The sequence below is a fragment of the Carassius auratus genome, unplaced genomic scaffold, assembly GCF_003368295.1.
Source record: "Carassius auratus strain Wakin unplaced genomic scaffold, ASM336829v1 scaf_tig00000272, whole genome shotgun sequence".
In the NCBI taxonomy this organism is placed as follows: Eukaryota; Metazoa; Chordata; class Actinopteri; order Cypriniformes; family Cyprinidae; genus Carassius; species Carassius auratus.
Genome location: NW_020523288.1, coordinates 397144 through 414722, shown reverse-complemented (window position 1 = coordinate 414722; position 17579 = coordinate 397144). Strand labels below are relative to the sequence as shown.

Sequence of the window (17579 nt, the reverse complement as noted above, 5' to 3'; positions counted from 1 at the left end):
AGAAACACTTTAGAAAAGACGAAATGAAAACTAATGTGTTTAAAATCAAATTTTATCAAACACTGCAGACCCACCATGCAGTGGAATTATTGTTTTGCTTGCATTATGGAAGCTGTAGATTGAACATTCATGCAGCACATGAGTGTGATTAAATTGCGTAGGCCTTGTCACTGCCTCTATTTAACTGGTGTTCCTGTGTAGCAAACAATTCTGTCCTAATGAAGGCAGCCAGGCTGCAGCACTCCAAAAGCCCTTATCAGTGTGTGTCAGATTAGTCCACTACAGAGCACCCCTAGATAACTTAACAGCCATGACTCTCATCCAGTGAACCTGCAGACTGTGTGTGGAGTGCTGGAGCCACAGTATCAGATGATAGTCCTGTGCAGGACAGTTAATCCACACACACTGCTGATTCACAGGAGACACAGCCATGGAAAAAACCCAAGGGTGGCTCATGGTTCCTCCATACTCAATATAACTGCACCTGCTATTTGTCTGAAAGCACTCTGTTTAGCTGCTAGCCTAAAGCTACAACAACTGGAGGTCATTTGTGAACATCTGGATTGTCATAATAGGTTGCTGTCGAATTCCAGTAAAAATATCTAAACATCCTTAAATGCAATTTAACTTGAGTAGCAAAACTGTAAAGTGTCAAGGACATAAGGCTCACCTTTTCTACTAATTAAATAGTAAATACAATGACTTGGATGATGTGCATGTTTTTTTATTTTTAGTTCTGCATTAAAATTATTTTCATATTTTTGTCAGGCATCAAGTAAAAAATGTCAGGGAGTTAAAACCATCCTGATATGAGAATGGGTTGGGAGGCTCATAAAAGAATGAAATTCTCGAGATTATCTTTTTTTAATTTTTCAAATAAAAATATTTAAAAACGGCTTCACTGCTTATTAAATGTTCTTTTAAATGCAATATTAAAAATGTTTATTTATTTATTTATTTTTTTGTAAAAACTTGAAAATTATACTTTTTTTTCCCTACATACTGATTGAAATGGGGCAACTAACATTCTAAGGGTGCTTTCACACTAGCACTTTTGGTGCGCACCCGGGTACGATTGATGTCAGAGTTCGGTTCGTTTGGATGATGTGTACGCTGTCTTCCGTACTTGGATGTGCACCCGCGAACCATACCCGAGCCTGCTTAAAAACGGTGGTCTGGGGTACGGTTCATGTGAACTCTTGTACGCTGCTTATGTGAACACAATCGTACCAAATCGCAGAAGTGAACCGCTTTTAATGACAAATTATTTAATGAAAAATTTGTGTTTGTGTGTGTGTTTCACTCACTTTCCTGATGAGCGTGACTGACGCGCTGCAAGCTGAGAGCTGTACATCTCATTTATGTTCGCCTTCAACGTTCTTTAGAGCATTTTCAGTACATTCGTAAGACAGACGCAATTGCCGTTATGTACCGAAGCTTTATCAACAAAACGAACAGTTCAAAAACGTAATACATAAAAGTGCAGAGAGTAAAGTTATACATTTGCCGCCTTCTCCTGCACAGTCGTTACCAAGCAACGGGTAAGCTGCTGGCTTGATGATGCAAGCGAACCGCGGTTCGGACTCAAATATTATAATATGAACACAGTCCAGCGGGGGCGGGGGGTGATACCAAACTCGGGTTCGGACCAGGCAAGTGAAACAAGTGTGAAAGCACCCTAAGAAAAATATGTTCTTATGTTTTTTATTTGATGATTTAAACTGAAACTCCTGAAAGTCAATAACTGTTCTTGAAAATGGTCTACATATTTTCAAGACCGTATGAAACCAACTGGAAAGATTTCTAAAAGACTTTGGATACTCACTTAAGATCTATTCTCAATTTCATGCAATTTTTCATAACAAGTAAATTTTCAGGATGTTTGGAAATATTTTCTGAAAAATAAAATAAAATGACTGATTTAAAAAAAATAATTAACACGTTTAAGGGCAGCAGAACATCAAACAAAAACTAGGTGAAAGCCTAATCCTCCTGTCTTAATCTATTAAACAGACTGTAGTTTCCTTGAAAAGAGAAGAGTGTGTGTGAGTGTACTGTAGGTGTGTGTACTAACCCATCTGCCTGTGGCTTCTTACGGACAACTCTGAGTCCTTTCAAGTTGTCCACAAAACCACACCAACCAACAGAGAGTCGCATATTAAACAATGTCCCATCTAAATTACAGTCAGGTCAAAAATGAGGTTAATCTGAATGATAGCGAACAAACAGCCTTAGCAAACCAGCCAGATTTCCACAAAGCTCTAATATGACACAATATTTGGGGAACACATGAAATCATACTCACGCTCAACAGATCCTCATTTTCGGCTGATATATTCCAGTGCACACAGGAATTCTTTTGTTACAAAACTCCACACCAACCTGACAGGGATAAAGAGAAACAGAACTGAGGTTATTTAATTTAGCAAGAGCACCAACAGGGACGTTCACAAAGCCAGAAAATGCACTGCTACCTAATTTGAGCAAGCCAAAAATAACATGGGAGAGGCTTTATGGTTCTTATTAGAAGTAGATGTGTGTTTATTATCTGAGATGAAGACAAAAGGAGAGGTATGAAGGCAAACACATGAGCATTCTTCCTGACACACTCTTTAAAGGTGTTCAGACAAAAGATTGTAAACACACATGACTAAACAAATATGAAGTGGATTTACAGAACGGTAGATGCTGACCTTGGAAATACGCACGTGAACTATTGATTAATCATGTTTCAGACCCCAGAATTTTTTTAAGAGCAGTGAAGTTCCAGTGGACTACGGTCCATCAAGCAACAATTGGGTTTTTAAAACATTTTCAGCTAACAAAATCTGCACAAAAGCTTAATCTATCTACAAAACAAGATCTGAATTATTAATTTGGAAAATAAACACTTTGGGGTTGAGGTAATGCATCTAACCCAAATGTTCAAAAAGGAATATCAATACAATTCTGCTTTGAAAACTGTAATGGAACGTGATGTTTTTTTCACTAAATTCTAAACAATTAAACCACAGATTTTGGTTGTCGTGGAGAAGCCAAAGGCTTTCGCTTCTCATCTCTGGCATGATTTATATCAAACCAGCCTACAAAATAAAATTCTTCACGGCACTTCAAGGACAGAACTCTGTCATGTCATTTAACAGACTCCAAAGACTCCTTTATAAGCTCCATTGGGAGATATCAGATCAATATTATGATTTCATTCCAACATGCATATTGAATGATCTTTATGAGATCTTCCACACTTGCAGACGTCAAAGCATTAGAGAGAGCCATGGTTGTATAATGAGATAACACACACACACAATCAAATGAGCATTTGTATGATTAAGCGGGCTCTTCCTGAGCCTCCGGATGCAGCTCAGGACAAGCTGTTTCCACTGCATCATTATTCACACAGACGAGCATCATTGGCTTTGATCATTAGATGTTATCTTTGATGAAACTCCGTAACACAAACGGGTAAACTGTCGGCCGAGTGTGAAACGTAATGAGTGGGAAGCGCTGTGTTGATTTCCCAGCTGAACTGAATTTATGGAGGTTTTCTGTTCAGTAGCCTCTCTTTAGATCCCATAGAGTCTATAAAGTTATTACACAGAGAACATTTCTTTTTAAAGTGATACATACATGGATTAAGTCCTTAAATTAACCTCTCCGATGAACGACTATCACTGTGTACTGGATAATTTCAGGGCTGAACCTCAAGCAACTAATTTCTTTCAGCTGCTAAATACAAAAGAAGCTATTTTGAAAAATGATGGCAAACAAACTACTAGTCTCAGACGTCATGCCCACAGACTGTTGACTAAACGTCAGATGCATATGGGACATTAAAGTGGAAACACTTCAGTAGTGTCGAAGTTGTCATTGGATTGGTTGAATTATACAGGATTTCAGGGAAACGTGTGTGTTGCATTCTTTAACAATCCGCCTGGAAACAACAATGCTGTGGCGCCAAACCCCCTCATGAAAGAAGAAAGCCATCGAGTTTACAACTGTGAAGATGAGCGCTTATCAGGATCATCTTAATGCTGGATATTCAAAAGTATGTGAAATAATTTTGTAATAAAGTTCACGGCAAAGAATCTTTAAAATTCGTTAGAGAGTTTAAAACGCTGGTCTGTTATAGTGGTGACATTTCCCCATCTCGAAATGTGACGCTGAACTAAACGAACTGTGATTGGTTGTCCGACATGTCGGTCAAACAGTCTAATGGGCGGGCCTTGGCCAATGAAAGCAGCCATAGATTCCAGACCTTCAGCCGTAAATCTGAAGGTCTGGCTATGCGAGACTACAATACTACTGACTTCCGCAGACTGGAAAAACTAAATAAAAACACTGGTGTGAATGGCCAACAAAACTATAATATATTCCATGTTGATACTAAAAAAATACTTTTTATTAACACACACATTTATTTTACATAGAAACAGCAAGCAACACACAATAAAATTAGATTTTTTTTAAAAGATGAACTACAGAATGAAATAGTATTTTCTTGTAGAATGTACTCCAAAAATCTTGTTTTATTTACAACTTTGAAATTTATTTTTACAGTATACAATTACAGTCACAATAATATAATAAAGAGTTACAAATATTAATGGTGGCAGGTGCGGATGTGTACTTCACATAATTTATCCACTGAGAAAAGTCTCAATCACAAATAATTTCATGTGTCAAGATATTTCAAGATCATTTCAATTTGGACATCACTAAAATAGTAAAATGAAATGAAATAAATAATAATAATAATACAATTAAAAAATTAAATTGTTTTATTTTATAATAATATAAAGTATAATATAAATATAAAGAACTCTTATTAACTTTGTTTTAGTAATTGAATATAGTTTGAACTGGTGTGAAAAAATGTGTTTGAACTATACAGGAGATTATAGTCTTTTCGTACATAATAATAAAGTGCTGATGTAACTTTGCATACAGATCACACTTATGCAGTCCAGCGCCTCAGGCACAAACAAACAATTTACTATGGAGGAATCTATTAGCATACAGTACAGTATACAGTGAAATGCACTCACATCATGCATAAACAAGCTCTTATAATGTCCTTGACCGAAAAGCAAATTAAACTTCTTCCAGTATCTCATTACTTTGATGCTAAACCACCAAAAAATACACCTTCACTAGCAGTAGATCTTCTAGAGTTGACCTTTCAACCTCCTGCTTCACTAATACAGGAGTATTACTATCTTGACAGGCCGCATATAGAGCTTAGCCGAATTCAATTGTCTGCTATTCTCAGTCCTCATACTAGAAGCTCTTCTTACACCCAGCTCCTGTGTGTAAGCGCCTGTGATTGATGGAGATAATGAATGAGTCTACATCCATTACCGTGATGCGGGCTGCTGTGTGAAGTAATATCAAAGCAGGGATGTGGTGGGAACGCTGAGCGCTGGAGAGGCCAGGAGCCCGAGCAGCCAGTCTCACTGATATATGGCACTGCCTCAGGCTACCTGGCAACTGACTAACCCATGCTAATGCAATATGTTCACTTTTAAAGCAGCTCAGATTGCTGTTCTTCACACAGCAGTCAAACTAATTAAGAAATTCAGAGGGGGAATTGTGAAGATATCTACTGTTGTTTTAAAACCCGCACTGATCGAAACTGGAAGCGTTAAAGGGATAGTTTACCCAAAAATGAAATTCTGTCATCATTTACACACAATCATGTAATTCGAAACCTGAATTACTTTCTTTCTCCAGTGGAACACGAGAGAAGAGGAATGTTGGTGACTAAACTGCCCTGGTTTCAATTGACTTCCATTGTGTCTTTTGTGTTCTGCAGAATAAAGTCACTGAGTTCTGGATAGACACAAGAGTGAGTAAATGAGGACAATTTTGAATGCACTAGTGAGTCCTGAAAATTTACAGGTTTGAGTTTGATTAAAGAATGCAGCTGTCACGCCTGAAAATAACAGTACTGTGTGAATTTAACAATATTAAGGACTCTGTTGTATTCTGTTGCTGTGTGAACATGGCCCCAGTTTGTCATTTAATTGTATTTGTCTTGAGTGGAAGGAGAAGAGTGTACAGTAGGTCAGAGAGAGAGAGAGGCAGAGTGAAAGAGAAACTGAGAAACGGCATTAGAAACAGCTGCCAGGGCTCATTGGAGTTATAACATGCCTCACTTTACAGGCAGCAGAACTCTGGCAACATGCATCATCTGTACAGATCAGTAGGTCTTTTTCCCCTCACAGGCTAATTAGTTTGAAATTTTACTGCTAAAAACAGCTGCTATCAGTATCTAGTAAGAGGGTTTGACGTTGAAATTAGGAATCAGAGAATTAAACACATTAGACATACTTATAAAAAAAGCTCGATAGAAATGTCTCCTCATACACCACTGCAAAAATTTAAAATTAAATTAATTAATTAATTAATAAGATTAGCTTGTTGTTTGTTCATGTAGTCATTCATTCATTCATTCATTCATTCATTCATTCAATCATTTATTTATGTATCGGGTCATTATAATTAAAATTAAAACCATAAAAATCTATTACTGCTAAACCACATAGCATTACTTATTTTATTTCACTTGGTGCCAAGGCAACATTCTTCATTTTTGTTTAGTTTAAGCAGTACTAAAATAAACAAAAATAAATAAACTAAAAACTAAAACGTTATTAAACCTACATAGATGTTATAATAATATTTTTTGAAATCAAAATATTTTGAGAATCTAGTATGTCAATGATACTTAAATATCACTGCTATGTATGTATGTAAGGTATGTAAGGATTTATTCATTCAATTATTTTGACGTGCCTTCCTCCCATATACATTCATACATACATATATACATACATAAATACACACACACACACACACACACACACACACACACACACACACACATATATTTACAGGCAATAACAAAATATCTATATAATATCTACAATAACAGTTAACAGGTATGGCAGCTATAAAAACAGAAAACACCTGCCTAAGTCTGTTCTCACCAGCAGATCTTACCTGACTCCCAATAAAATGAAACAGGTACGTTTTCTGGTTTTCTGCTTCCCTCACAATGCTCACTAATTAACTAAAGCGTGAGCAAATACTGTAAATAAGTATACTACCCATTACTTATTTGAAAAAAAAGAAAGGAAAAAAACAACAACAACAAAGTACACTAAATGCCATATTACTCAGAATCAACAAATGCACACAAACACAAATTAAACTATAGAAAAAGAGACTGAATCACTCCAGGGAAGCAAAGAGAGAGACAACCGAGAGGAACAATCTGAATGAGAGAGAGAGAGCACTATTGACGCCCCTAACACCTATTTATTAGGAATCCCCAACTCCTACAAGTTGGGAATTTCCTCTAAATAATAAAATATGAAATATTCAAACAGGCTTCTCTGAATATTAAAATATAACAAATTTAACCAGGCTTCCCTGAATACTCCCCGTCAACCATTGGTCAAGAAAACACAAACCCACTCACAAACTTACACTGGTTTAGCCAATGTTGCTATGTCATGCCGGTAACCAATTCATTCTAGTGCTACTGAAAAACAAGACTGATAGTAAGTCAAAGCAACTCCACACCACAGTGAACCTCATGTCCTTACAAATGTTAATGGTACCAGATATAATCTTGGGCTTCTTGAGAAATTTGAGTAAGGCCTCACCCATGTTTTCTGAACCTCATTCCAGGCATCTGCAGTAAAGCTGCTCAGATCCCACAGCACTGCACTGTTCATCTGACACCCAGCCTGATCATGTGACACAGATGAATGACAGACGAAAAGCAGCAATACCTCTACTTGCTCATATACTGTATTTACTAAATGCAGTATTGATGCTTGTATATTCGTGCTGATACTTGCATAGTACTGAATCTGGATTTTCATATTTAATGCATAATGTACAATGAGCTAGAACAATGGGATTTGAAACAAACAGCACAGACAGCATGCTTTAAATGACACAGTGACACTGGTGTGAACCCTAATTTGAAACCACAACACAATCAGCATATCACCGAGGACTGCTGATAGTGTTGCATGTGCTTTGTTCTTCACCTTTCAGCAGGCTGTAGCTAACTACAGTATGTCTGTGTGTGTGTGTGTGTGTGTGTGTGTGTGTGTGTGTGTGAGTGGGAGAGAGAATCATTTTAAATGAATACTTTGCAAAGGAGCTGGTTCAGTCGGTCAGAGAGTCAGATGGCTGGATCTTTGGTGGTCTGGATCTTTCTATGCCTTCTCGTTGCTCATTAGCACTATTTCATTACATATTCAATGCTATTTCATTAAATGCAATGCTGCAATTCTGGATTTGGACACACACACATACAGTACACTGTATATTATATGATTTCTGAAGGACCATGTGACTCATGTCTTATGTCTTTTATCCAAGGTTCTGGCTAACTTAAAATAAAACAAGAGGTACACTATATTCTCAAAAGCACATGAAATGCTGTCAAATATTGATAAAGCTATGTACACTCAAAAAAATGATTTTTCACATTTGTTCACTTTACCTGAACAATTCATGTTGAATTAATGCCATTTTGACTTAAAACTGTGACTCGTTGGTTTAACATAAAGTTTTCATTTTGAAAGAACATGTTTCAATCAAGTACTTCAAAATAAGTTTTACACTTCCCATCATGCTTTGCACAGGACTGGATATGGGGAGAGAAAATGTTGAAATAAAGTGTTATTTTAAGCAGTTTTTAGTAAAATGTGATAATAAGGAGACTTTTTCATGTCTAATGCTCTATTATATGGGCATTTTAAAAGACTTTATATTGGTGTATTTTGTGCGAGTTACCGTTGTGGTGAAGTGTGGCGCTTGTGGTTGGGTTGAGGACCTGCCAAGTTAGCTAAAATGATAAAAATAGGGAAGTTGCGGCCCAATGGTTAGAGTCGAACTGGCAATCGAAAAGTTGTGAGTTCGAGTCCCGGGCCTGCAGGAATTGTGGGTGGGGGGAGGGCATGTACAGTTCTCTCTCCACCTTCAATACCACGACTTAGGTGCCCTTGAGCAAGGCATCGAACCCCCAACTGCCACCCCGGGTACCGCACTGCTCCGAGTGTGTGTTCACAGTGTGTGTGTGTTCACTGCTCTGTGTGTGTGCACTTCGGATGGGTTAAATGCAGAGCACAAATTCTGAGTATGGGTCACCATACTTGGCTGAATGTCACGTCACTTTCACTTTTGTCACTTTCAATTACAACAATAAAGGTTTGAAAATGTAACATGTTTTGTCCATTTATTCAATAGAATTAAGAAAATGTAAGGTGCTTATATAAAGCAAGTAACAATAAGTTATTGAAAATGAGTAAAGTTTATGTATTATACAAGCTTAAATCACAGTTCATCAGTTTTCATAAAATGTATTTAATTCATTTACGTTAACTGAACATGAAAAGGTGAAGCTTAAACAAATATTATCTTTTGCGTTGGATTTATGTGATTACATTGGATGGAAAATTGACATCTAATTGAATTAAATAAGTTTTAACTTTTGGGGTTAAATATTTTTTTGAGTGTAGGTAAGGTCAGGAAATGCAATTTACCAAATACCATAACGACATTCTGTGCTTTAACTGGGCCATGGGTAAAAACCTAGAGACCCTGGAAAAAGATAAGAAGAAGAAAAAAAAATTGATCAAGGCCTGAGAAAAGGTGGGGTTTATCAAGGGTGAAGAAGAAAAGTGGAAATAGGAATAAGGGGTAAAGAAGCAAGGCTGGGCATTGGAGGAGCTGAATAAAGAGCAAGAGGAGATGGTGTTAGAAGAGGAGAGCAGAAAGGAAAAGGACATCAGAGAAGACACATAGAAAACAGAAAAATACTCTTATTTACAGGATAAAATAAATCCACCAGAAGTGCTTGCTCTATGCATAATATAATAGGTAATAAAAACTGCTTATTTAAATATTAAAAGTTCAATCACTTTAATGGTGAAATGGTCTGAACGCGCCAATGACAGGTGTAAAGAGACACAGCCCACGACCTCTCCAGAGTGAAGTGCTCTGTGATTTTAGGATCAATGGGCCTCTCAGCTAAAACTGCATGAGGCCTCTCATGAAGAGCAGTCACTGGAGCTGCTCAAGAGAGCACTGCGCTGGCTGCAACAGCCGTCAGACAAAACTCACAATCATCTTTACACAAGGACTTACAGCCTCTAGTCTCAAGCTCAAAAACAATGCCACTGACTTCATATTTAAGTAAATTCCTCAGTTGAGTTTTTTTCACGATCACCAAATGGAGTGCCATTGATGGTCACCAGATGGCCACTCTGTCAAGAACGGGGTAGGCAAGTTTGGTCCACAGAGACCTGCAGTCTTGCAGAGTTCAGCTTCAACACTAATCAAACACACCTGAGCAAGCTTATCGATGTCTTCAGGATTACCAAGGCTATAGGAAGGTGAGGGTTTTTTTCAGGGTTGGAGCTGAACTCTTCAGGATTGCGGCTCTCCAGGACCTAACTTGCCTAGCCCTGGTCAAGAACAGTCTCATCAGCACTCGTTGTTTTCACCTGTGTCTCATTAGCCTTGTTAGCTCACCCTAAATAAGGTTCACTCTGTCATTCATTGCTAAGTCCTGAATGTGTCTGTACTGTAATTCCTGGTTTGGTTTCCACGCCTATATTTGGATTACCCTTTGCCTGTGTTTTGGCCCTGTTATTTTTTGGACCGAATGTAGCCCATATTATTAGTGTTTGGCAGAGTGAGGCTTCATGAAACATTGAAACAGCTGAAGCAAATGTGTCAAGACTTCAAAACAATTCGACACCCAGTCTCTATGGTGAGACTTTGGTTGTTTTAATTGTGATGATTTTGGCTCACATTTAACAAAAACCTACCAATCCACTATCTCAACAAATTAGAATACTTCATAAGACCAATAAAACATTTTATTTTTTGTGAATCGCTGGCCTTCCAGAAAGTATATTAATTTACTGTAAGGTAGGGGCTCCTTTTGCTTTAATTATTGCCTCAGTTCAACGTGGCATGGAGGTGATCAGTTTGTGGCACTGCTGAAGTGGTATGGAAGCCCAGGTTTCTTTGACAGTGGCTTTCAGCTCATCTGCATTTTTTGGTCTCTTGTTTCTTATTTTCCTGTTGGCAATAACCCATAGATTCTTTATGGGGTTCATGTCTGGTGAGTTTGCTGGCCAGTCAAGCAAACCAACACCATGGTCATTTAACCAACTTTTGGTGCTTTTAGCAGTGTGTCAGGTGCCAAATCCAGCTTGAAAATGAAATCAACAATCAACATCTTCAAAAAGCTGGACAGCCGAAGGAAGCATGGAGTGCTCCAAAATTTCTTTGTAAACGTGTTACTAAACGTGTTGTTAAATGTGAGCCAAAATCATCACAGTTAAAAGAACCAAAGACTTAAACTACTTCAGTCTGTGTGCACTGAACTGATTTAATACGGAAAACTGCCCTCTAAAAATGTTTCTTTGACAAGGAAAATGCTGAAAGTCATAGCAGAGGGAAAAGTACCATGATATCATATTTCTTTTTGGATATGGTTTCATGATAACAGCATGCTTTTTAAAAGCAACAATGGTTTTAAGTGCATTTAAAAACCACTTGCAAAAAATGCATATAATATAATTTAATATTTGTGATATGTAAGATACTTTTGAAAGTTTCTTATGCTCATCAAGCCTGTATTTTTTTCATAATTCTTTGATGAAAAGAGGTTAAAAAGAAATGTATTTATTGGAGAAAGAAATCTTTTGTAACATTACAAATGTCTTTACTGTCATTTTTGATTGTTTGCATTCTTGCTGAATAAAGGCACAAAAAAAAGAATAGAAGTAATGATAGTATACATGCATTTTTTGAAAAGTTAAATTATACATTCATTTTGATATTTAGGGGTGAATTAGACCGTGACAACCAGCAAAAACTCGACTCCTTGAAGGATATTAATTATTATGATATATAAATATGGTACTTATACTTTACCATGGTATTATCACATTAATACACAGATAATTCCATTACAGGATGCTATGCTTGGGTAAGTAAGACTGTGGCCACATAAATAAATGTAGAGGCTGAATGAGATTGGTTTTGCAGCAGTTAGAGATGAGTAAGAGAGCGCACCACCCACGACACTGTGCTCTGCCTGGCCACCGAGTGGGCGTGCAGACTGGCACCTCACTGACATCATCACTGCTGGTGCACACAGACAAAGGGATGCACACACCTTCGTGTACAGCCTCTGCATAAGAATTACTACTTTTATTACTTTAGGAGGAGGTCAAGCCTGTGGGATGTTCACTACAATCGAACAAATACTCTTTGTCCAAATAATTTAATGTAGCAAGATTGTAGTGACATGTGATTTGCGATTTGTTCACATTGTAAGTTAAAACATGGCATAACTGGGCACAACAACAGCCAATCAGAACATATTAGATTTTTATTACACAGTTTTGTGAAGCTAGATTTTGGACAAATGAGATGTCACAATGGGCAAGGTTCTGTTACTGGACATGCACAATGTTAAAAAGTCCTTCAAACTTTAAATCTTTGATTTCAAATTATGCTGCAATTATTTTTATTTAAATAAATACAAACAAAATAAAAAGATTCCCAGTAGACTGTCAGACTTGTTTTGTTGTATAGAGTAACGCGCACGATGAAGATATGTCAAAATAGTTATTTTAATGTTTACGGGAGAATAAGACACATTCAACACAGATCAGCAAACATAGGTTATCACATTAATAGCGGACAAGGAGGAACTAAATAGACAGGGTTTTTAAACACACGGAAAGTAATAAGGTGAATGGAAACAGGTGGGGAATAATCAATTAACAAAACGAGGAACATAACATGACCAAAATAGGAAAACACAAAAGGAAAAGAAAGTCCATGATCGTGACAGTTCGCCCCCTCCCAGAATGCTGCGTTCTCGCACCGAAATAGATATTCCAGCGGAGGAAGGGTGGGGGTTCTGGAGGCGGGCGTGGGGCAGGCAAGGGGAAGGCAATGGAGAGGGAGCATGGAACCAGGGTGGAGAGGATGGAGGGAGGAGCCATGGAAGAGGAGGAGCCGACAACACCAGGGGGCCGACTGACAGAGACTGTGCCTGTGGATGAGGAGCCCAGTTTGGAGCAGAGCAGAGAGAGAGCCAGGGTGACACTGAAGGTCCGGAGGTCCAAGGCAGCACTGAAGGCTGAGGTGGAGGCGATGCTCCAGAAGCCCGCTGTGAAATAGGAGTGACTGAGGATAGAGGTGAGGAACCTGAAAGAGCCGGAGTGATGGAGTGACTAGGCAAAGCCATAGGAGTGGAGTTCCAAGGTGGCGGATGGTCGACGACTGACCAAGGCGGAGCCGGAGGGATGAAGGAGCCCAGTGGAGCTGGTGGGATGACAGGCCATGGTGGAGACGAGGGAGCTAGGTGCCAAGGCGGAGCCGATGAGTCGAAGGACTGAGGTGGAGTCCATGGCTCGGAGGCTGGAGGTGGAGACAGGGAATCCTCACGCCAAAGCGAAGGTGGAGACTTGAAGTCCCATGGCGAAACATCACGTCCAGATGGCGCTGACTGAGGGTGAGCTGCGGGACTGACTGGCACCAGCAGAGATGGGGTTGAGGAACTGGCTGGTTTGAGAGGAGGCGGGAGAGGGAGGCTGGGAGGGAACACCGGAAGATCAGGGCTGGACGGAACCAGCGGAGACACAGTAGATCTAGGGCTGGACGGAATCAACGGAGACACAGGAGGATCAGGGCTAGACGGAACCAGCAGAGACACAGGAGATTCAGGGCTGGACAGACACTGCTAGAGGCTCAGGCTCCATGATGACGATCGGCTCCATCGTGGTGGGCTCAGGCTCTCCGTCTGCGGTGGGCTCAGGCAGTTGCTCCATGCAGCCTGTTGATGGCTGGCTGGTCTCTGGTTCGGGAGTGGGGCTGGAGATATCTGCTTCAGTGGGACCAACGGTGAATGGGGATCGATTATTCACCAGCACCCACTCCACAAAAGCGGCAAAATCCACTTAACAGACAGTAAACAGACAGGGTTTTTAAACACAAGGAAAGTAATCAGGGGAATGGAAACAGGTGAGGATTAATCAATTAACAAAATAAAGAATGGAACATGACCAAAATAGGGAAACACAAAAGGAACAGAAAGTCCATTATCATGACAAAGACAGACTTAGATTACTTCATGCACTTTGGTTAGAGTGTTTACTTCCTTTTTATTAATATTTAAAAAAAATATGTTTGTGAAAAACGTAATATTAAATTACAGACAGAAGCAGTTGCTAACTAAATAAATCTTTTTATTTTACACATTTTTGTCATGTTTAATATATATATATATATATATATATATATATATATTCATTATTTAAACATTTACAAATAATTTTTAATAGTAAATAATATTTAAAATGAATATTATTTTAATTTCAGCAATTGTTATGCATGAGTTTTTACTATCTTTAAATTAAATAGTGCAATATTTTATATATTGGCTTCATATTAGCAACCCTGCTCACTAAGATACTGGCACTGGCAAGAAAAACAAACAAAACAAACAAACAAAAAATGTATTAATTAATTAAAAATTGTCATTTAATTAATAAAAAATTTGCACATCACATTTCAGGGTGATTACAGCTCATTTTGTTATTTTGATATAAATCAATCAACGCAGCAGCAATATGAGATTTGAAAGACTTACACAATACAAATCACAATTGGAATTGAAAGAATAATCGCATATGAATTGTTGGCTAAACTGAGCAGCCCCAAGTGTGACAAAAATAAAGATATAAAAATACATCAAAGACACATATAAAAGATGCTTGAATCACCTGTTGTTTTGTTGAAGACATCAGAAATAGTTAAACTGCTAAACAGCTATTGAAATACTGCACACACTCTCACAGTTTTGTCCCACGATTCTGAGATGTCCCCTCACCTTATCCACAAGTCAGACAGACACTTTGTCTTCAGTATGAGTCTCTCACCAGTCACAGCTTGGCTTTTATTCTTTCTAATTAGGAAGCATGTGACCATACAAGCCCTGTGACCCTAGTTCAACCCTCTAGTCTCATCTCAAAAGCCCAAATCGACAGCTCAAATAAGTATAAGACAAACACATAAACATTGTTTTTAATTAAGTAAAAAGACACTCCCTCCAAGCACACACATAAGAAGACTTTCATTTAGAGCAGCAATGACCCAAACCCAGGGTCATGCTTAAATCCCTCAGTGGCATGCCCGCTGAGCTTTTCCTCTGACCCCACAAGACCTTCTCCACACCTCAGGACGCATGAGTGAGTCACATAAAGTCAGTGTGCAAGTGTGGGCCTGGAGCAAGCAAATCTCCTGTTCTATCTCAAGCAATTACACTCCATCATAATGACAACGACGAATACGAAAACAGCAGGAAGCTGTAGAGTTTTCTTTAGAAACACGCTAGACATGCTAACTTTCGTTTAATGATTCACGTACCCCATAGCCTCGCTGTGATGTAACTATTCTTAAGACAACACCACCGATGCAACCGTGCCAGACCACATTCACTGCACTTCCATGCCAGAGCCGATGCTAATGGAATCATTGCAAGCTGGCTGCTCTTCAAGATTTTAATTGAAAATGCTACAGAGGTTTTCAGTTTGAGCTGGGCTGTCAGGGTTGTTTTGTTGCCCTGTTGATGGATTCCCATTTTTGCAAAGCAATTTGATGCCACTTTCAGAGTTGTAATCTCTGTGGTCGCAACAAAAGGCAGCAAATCCACATTCGGATGTTACTCTTGTTATTTTAGGAGCATTATAAATATTAATATTTCACAAATATGGAAAAACATATCTACAAAACATAGAGGCATAAAAGAGCCATCTCACCCATACAGTACATACAGGAACAAGGCCCCCCTAACTAACAAAAACATTTGAACCAAAAGATTACAAGTAAATAATAAAAAGAAATTACTGACTGGCAACATAAAATGTAAAAGAATAAAAACTTTTACTAAATTTAAATAAATAACTGAATAATTAAAATGAAGGACAATTAAAAACTAAAGAAGTAACTGACTAAATAAATAAAAAAATCTAACTTCAAACAACGGACAAAAATAAATAATCAAAATGAATACGAGTAAAAAAAAAAAGAAAAAAAAAAGGTCAACCAGGCAACAAAGATGGGCTGTTTCTATGTGTATTTATGCCTTGATTTGAAAGAAAACAGTGCATCCTTGTGGTGCAGCTTACACAGAAGAGCGGTGGCAGTTTGAGTGATGTGGAGAGACACAGAGGAGACTGTTGACAAAGTCGTTATTTTTGTTTTCTTCGCTTACAAACAGTATTCTTGTGGCTTCATAACGTTACGGTTGAACTACAGATGGCAGATGGACTATTCTGATGATGCTTTTAATACTTTTCTGGACCTTGACAGTGTAACTAACTTGGCAGTCTGTGGGAAAGTCCCAAGCCTCCCGGTTTGGAATGACATTGGGGTAAGTGATTAATTAATTCACAAATGATTAATAATTAATTGATTAATGACAAAATTTTCATTTTGGGATGGAGTATCCCTTTAAATAACTAAAACTAAATAATAAAAGTGTTCATTTTTTCCATGTAGGTAAGAGATCAAAGCACTTGTTCTATTCCATCTGTACGAGCAGGTGCAGAGTACGGTGAGAATCAAATGGGATAGATCTAGTGTAAACAGAATTTGCTTACAATTGAAATTTTTCTTGATATCGGTCCAAACCTAACAAGTAATAATAATGAATTGGCAGTTGTTTTCTACTCAGTAACTCAGGGGAATAAATGATGCAGCAGCAAGGAGGACACCTTCAATTTGCCATTCTTCTATGTGTTGCCATACAGGAAAGTCAGCACATTCTGTTGTGTGTGTGCACTTGGATGGGTTAAATGCAGAGCACCAATTCCGAGTATGGCCTATCACACTTGGCAAATATTACAACTTTCACTTTCACTTTAACTAATATCTTAAACTATCAGCTAGAAACATCGGAGACAAAGTCCTTTGAGCTACAGTTTGAAAAAGCAACATCTATTACTGCAGCCTGATCACATGGTCAAAGCTTCAATGAGATGTGCTCAACACTATAACAATACACTTCAATTTTAAATCCTAACTATTTATCATTGTAAAAAATATAAAAAATGTTTACCAGAGCCCTTTTATCCTAAGATCTTTGTTTACATGCGTTTTACTTCTAATTAAATGTTTGGTGGAGGAGAAAATGTACCAAATATTTGTTAGGAATGCAGTTTTTTTTTTATATATGTCATGATTACTATTTAATCTCTTTAAGCAAAAACCACAATGATACCATTACCAACACAGTCTCATGCCCATTCTTAACTACAGTTTGGCAAATTGGTGGCTAATTTGTATTCATTTGTACAATCTCATTCAGGGTTAAGGATGGGCCTTCATGCTAACTTTTTTCTCAAGATCTTACATTTTCGTACAAATTGGATTAAATTAGAGTGGAGAAAATTTGTGCCTAATGGCCAAAAAAAAAATAAAAACATAAAAAAGTAATACCATCTTTGGTAATACCCATTCTAGTG

The 17579-nt window shown here is 38.0% G+C and overlaps 1 pseudogene; it reads right to left on the bottom strand.

Annotated features, from left to right (window-relative positions):
* The window catches only part of LOC113068968 (disks large-associated protein 1-like), a 76644-nt pseudogene that overhangs the window by 38161 nt on the left and 20904 nt on the right, over nt 1–17579 (bottom strand).